This window comes from Cupressus sempervirens, chromosome 6, assembly GCF_028749045.1.
Source record: "Cupressus sempervirens isolate cs-2001-9-10 chromosome 6, ASM2874904v1, whole genome shotgun sequence".
Classification (NCBI taxonomy): Eukaryota; Viridiplantae; Streptophyta; class Pinopsida; order Cupressales; family Cupressaceae; genus Cupressus; species Cupressus sempervirens.
Window position 1 is genome coordinate 285,861,597 of NC_143123.1, and position 5,835 is coordinate 285,867,431.

The following is a 5,835-nucleotide window of genomic DNA, read 5'->3' on the forward strand; positions in this document are numbered from 1 at the left end:
AATAGTAAATTGAAGCGGACTGGAATATAAAGCTGAATGGTTGCGATGGCCCAAGAAAGCGCGTATGTTAATTGGTGTGCATGTTAGTCTCAGATCCAACAACACTCTGTTGTGTGATGCTTACCAATGGATTACAGTACACGCATGAATCCGACGAAATTGACGTACGCTTCGGAATTCGAGACTCCGGAATTCTTGGAGTGATGGAAAAATTTGTGCGGCAGGCGGAACATGTTGAACGAGTGAATTGGATGGCATTCAAATGTCCAATTCGCCCAGCATGCACACGCCATGAATTTAACCTATTTGTCGTTTTAATGGTTTAATTGTCAAATTATTAAGATCCACATCGTTTCAATTGTCTATGCAGCTATTAGTTTTTTAAGAATTTTCAATTAATCAATTTATCCATTGGAATTGGTCAAAGGTGTTGGGATCAGTTTTTTATTAAGATCTTATGGTGTATGATGATGTTCTAGATAGAGTTGATTTTGTAACTTCCACGTCAGAAAAATTGATGTTTAATATTGAATAATATATTTGCTAGTTTTTTATCTTTAAGTGTTAGATAAAGACAATTTCAAAATTTAAGAGTTTTCTTTTTTCACACTTATAAAAGAATAAAGTAATTTCCCACATCATCCCATGTCTATTACTTTGAGATTGACATACAAAAAGTCAATTTTGGGGATCTAATTAAGAACATAAAGTTAGTTAAAAGTCAATTTTGGGGATCTAATTAATAACATAAAGTTAGTTGTGAAAGTAGATATCCTTATGACACATTAAATTTTGAGGCATAATTAGTTGTGAACTAAAAGAATTTATGAGATTATCTAAACTAGTTACATGTTTATATTAAGTTCAAGTTTTTACACGTGGAGTATAAGGAAGGGTTTATATCATGTTCAAGTTTTTACATGTGGAGTATAAGGGAGTGTTCGTGCATTAAGGCTTTTTTATCTGAGTAAAATGAAATTTAGGTTTATAGGTCAACAAATAGAGTGAAAATCTAGTGCTTTTAAAAAATTGTTTTGGATATTTAAATGGAAATTCTTGTAATTAAATAGAGTTATTTACGACATTTAATTTTGATATTTTAATTATTATTTTTAACTTATTTTGTTTTAGAGTAGAAATAAAAAGTTGAGTTCACTTCTCATGGAAGTTTTGGACTTAGTCAAAAGTGTGAAAATGCATCCACAAAAGTAATACCTCATTACACGTCAAGATTTTTTATCTTAATTTAGAACTAGATCTTGATACACATTAAGATCTCGAGCCTAATCCACACAACAAGACCACATTTATTACTAAATAGAAAGCAATTTTGTACCACATTTATTACTAAATAGAGAGCTATTCTATAAATGTGTTTTTTTTTTAAATAACTATGAGTTCATTTTTATCAGTGTCATTCTAAAAAGTTAACACCCATGATTAGATGCTCTAGGACCTATTACACCCCATTTTGGTGATTTCAAAGTCCAAATGTTTCTTATGCTTGATCACAACATGTATTTCTTCCCTTTGCGACATCCCTACAAATTTTGAGCCTAATTTTCCCACAAGTCAACAACTATAAATGGGTAACTTATCCCTTAAATTTGGGCCCAAACTTTGTCCAAGGCCTGATGGGCAACTTTCTTCCAAGGTTGAGATTTTTTGCTATGCCCTTAATATTATTGTATATAGGGTTATGAATAGTCAACTTGTGGCTATCTTAATCCTTAATTAAGTCATGTTATCATTATTATATTACAATTTAGGTAGGTAGGTTGGCCTAGGTGTTATGAAGGGTTGTGTCTATTCAACCTAAGCATAATTAGGTATATATAGGAGGTTGTGAGTCTTATTTCATCATCATATTGTGAAATGTTTTCTCATTGGAAATATTTGAAGGATTGCCCCCTCGAAGTGGTCTATTAATCTTAGCTATTATCAAGTATTTGTACAATATTTCATATTATTTCTTCTATTGTGCTAGTTATTTCATTACAAGTGGTATCAGAGCATGATCTTGGCATCATAGAGGCAAGATTTTTTCTCAACATTGGGGCAATTTTGTGAAGAGCATAACTTTCAGATTTTAGTAAATTTTTTAAAGATTTTTAAAGGGTTTTTGAAGAGCATATTAAAAAAGCTATAGTCCAAAATTTAGAGGAATTGGAGCAAATTTGAGGAAATTATTGCATAATTACTATTTCTACACAATTTTTTGAGATCTTCATATCTCTCACAGCCTGTCGAATTAGAGTATAACTTGTATTGGGTTTTTCAATACATAGTGGAGGAGCCTAAATTCAAAGCTTGGAGAAATTGAAAAACAAAAATGAGCAAGATATTCTCTCAAAAGACAGCAAATTTGCTAATTTTTTTGGGGATTTTTTCCAGGTAAGGATTTCTTGGCCCAAATAAGTTATAGTAAAAAATAAATAAATCAAAGAATTTACATTTCATTTGTGTGATTTATTTCAAAAATATTGGTTTCCATCATGATGGGACCTCCAACAAGAGGCAAAAAAAATTCTACCACATCGAGGAAATCCTCTGATCAAGATTGGGAAGCAACAGGATAGTAAGCCCAATGAGGAACTTAGTAACTTTGAGGAAGAGGTTAGGAAGGATATGTGTGACCTACGAGGAGATATATCAGATATATGAAGCATGTTAAGCACCTATACGAAAGAAACAAGGAAGGAGCTCTCAAGCAATCAAGGTGAAACCTTCAAGTCGACTACTAATGACACAAATTTTATTAAGCCCACGAGATCTAGGAATTTTTTTCCAAAGGTGAATATGCACAAATTTAATGGCAAGGATCCTCTAACATGGATAAATCAAATGGAGAATTTTTTTGAAATACATCAAATCCCATATGGACAAAAGGTTACAATGGCTTCCTTATATCTAGAACCAGATCAATTCATTTGCTATCATTGGTTTTGTACTCATAGGAGGAAAAAGGGTCTCACTATATCATGGTCAATTTTTATAGAAGAACTCAAGCACAATATAGCAATAGTGTGACAAAATACTTCTTTAGTCAACTTGCTAAGCTTCAACAAATAGGATTAGTTAAAGATTATATTCAACAATTCCAAAATCTATCCTTAAGAGTGAATACAGTTACAGAGGAGAACTTGAATGATTTATTCTTGGGTGGTCTCAAGGATCACATTCAACATGAGGTACGCATGTTTTGTCCTAGTTTAGTAAATAAGTCTTTTATGTTGGCACATAGGGCAGAGGAGAAGTTCTTGATTTCTAGAAAGCAAGGGGCTAATGTGACAAGAGACAAAGGATATTCAACACCTTATCTTCCTCAACCTACTAGGTTGACTTCACAGCAAATTGAGGAGAAAAGAACAAAAGGTTTGTGTTTCAATTGTGATAGCAAATATAGTCAAGGACATAAATGTAGTGAAAAGAAATTGTGCTATATTGAAGGTCCAAGTGAGGAAGAAGAGGATGAGCCCATATCAAAGGAGGATAGGGAGTCAGGTGAGGAATCACATGATTCTCAACCAATCATTTCTTGTCATGCACTTTTCAAGTTTCAGTGCACCACAAACTCTCAACGTAGTGAGTTTCTTAAAGAAGTAGAAAGTAACAGTGTTGATCAATTTAGGTAGGACTCATAATTTCATCAACAAAAAGTTGACAACTCTTCTAAATTATTTTATGTATCCAGCCCCAGAGTTTCAGGTTTTGATGGTAAATGGGTGCACAGTTAGTTGTTTAAAGAAGTGTCATAGCATCAAATTATCCATGGGAAATTATCAACTTGATACGCCAATGTATGTGATATCCATGGGTGTAACAGATATTGTTTCGAGAGTACAATGGCTTACTACATTGGGAACAATTGAGATGAACTTCCAAGAACTATCCATGTCATTTCAATCACAAGGAAAGGTAATGGAGCTAAGGGGATTGAAGGCAAAATCCCCATAGATGGTAAGCTCTCATCAAATGCAAAAACTTCTTAAGAAAGATGTGGATGGATTTGTGGCCCAGCTATGTTCATTAGAAGTCTCTCAATCTAATGCTCTTACTCATCTAGATTTACAAACAATAATTGATTGTCACTTAGTGTTTCTTAGAGATATGCCTAAAGGACTTCCTCCTAAGAGGGATCATGACCATGACATACAACTAGTTCTAGGGAGTCAGCCACCAAACATTAGGCCTTATAGGTACCCACACATACAAAAAAGTGAGATAGAATTTTTTTTTGAGGAAATGCTAGAGGCAAGAATTATCAAGCATAGCCAAAGTGCTTACTCCTCACCTATTGTGCCAGTGCGTAAGAAGGATGAAACTTGGCGCATGTGTCCAGATTATAGAGTGCTCAACAAGTATACCATTAAAGATAAGTTTCCTATTCCAGTCATTGATGATCTTCTAGATGAATTAAATGGAGTTATGTATTTTACCAAGTTAGATCTTAGATCGGGTTATCACCAAATTTGGATTAAGGATGAAGATATTTGTAATATAGCATCTTGAACTCATAAAGGTCATTATGAATTTTTGGTGATGCCACTCAGTCTTACCAATGCACCATCTACATTCCAAAGTTTGATGAATTCCATTTTTAAGAAGTTCTTGAGAAAGTTTGTGTTAGTGTTTTTTGATGATATATTAATTTATAGCAAGACTTGGGAAGAACATTTGCAACATGTAGATCAAGCATTAAAATTACTCGAAGATCATCAACTTTATGCTAAGCCATCCAAGTGTGCTTTTGGTCTTAAGGAGGTGGAGTATTTGGGATGCATAGTTTCACATGAAGGAGTAAAGGTGGACCCTAACAAAATTAAGGCTATTATGGAATGGCCTATTGCAAAAACTATTAAGAAGTTGAGGGGTTTCTTGGGATTGACAGGATACTATAGAAGATTTGTGAAGAATTATGGTTTTATAATAGCACCCCTTACAACTCTATTGAAGAAGGATTCTTTTCATTGGAATGAATCTACTAATGTACCATTTGAGCAATTGAAGAAGGCTATGTGTACAACTCGAGTGCTTGCCACTCCAGACTTGACCAAGGAATTCATTGTGGAATGTGATACTTCTGGAAATGGGATAGGAACAATTCTCATGTAAGAAGGTCGACCAATTGCTTTTCTAAGTCATCAATTAAAAGGTAAAAATCAACTCAAACCTATTTACGAGAAGGAAATGTTAGCAATCCTTCATGCAATTAAAAAATGGAGGCCTTATTTAATGGGTCGACACTCCAAGGTTAAAAGAGATCATGATAGCCAAAAATATTTTTTGGAACAAAGACTATCATCAGAAGAGCAACAAAAATGGGTCACTAAGATGTTGGGATATGACTTTGAAATTGCATAGAAGAAAGGTAAGGAAAATATTGTGGTCGATACACTTTCCAGGAAGGATGAAAAAGATGAAGCCTTATTGTGTGCCCTTTCAATATTACAAGGAAATTGGGTGGTAGAAGCCAAAGAAGAGTGGAAAAATGATGTTGCAGCAAGTAATCTCATCCAGCAAATAAAAAGTGACCCTAGTAGTTCAGATAAGTTTTGTTTAAAGGGGGATATTCTTTGGTATAAAGAACGCTTGTATCTCTACAAGAATTCCACTCTTGAACACAAGATTCTCAAAGAACTACATGAGTCCCCAATTGGTGGTCATTCAAGATTTTTGAAGACATATCATAGGGTCAAGCAAGATTTTTTTTTGGGGAAGGGCTAAAAGGTGACGTTCAAAAGTTTGTGGCTGAATGTTTGGTTTGTCAAAGAAATAAGGGGGAAACAATTAAGATAGCAAGTCTCTTGCAACCTTTATCTATTCCTAGCCAAC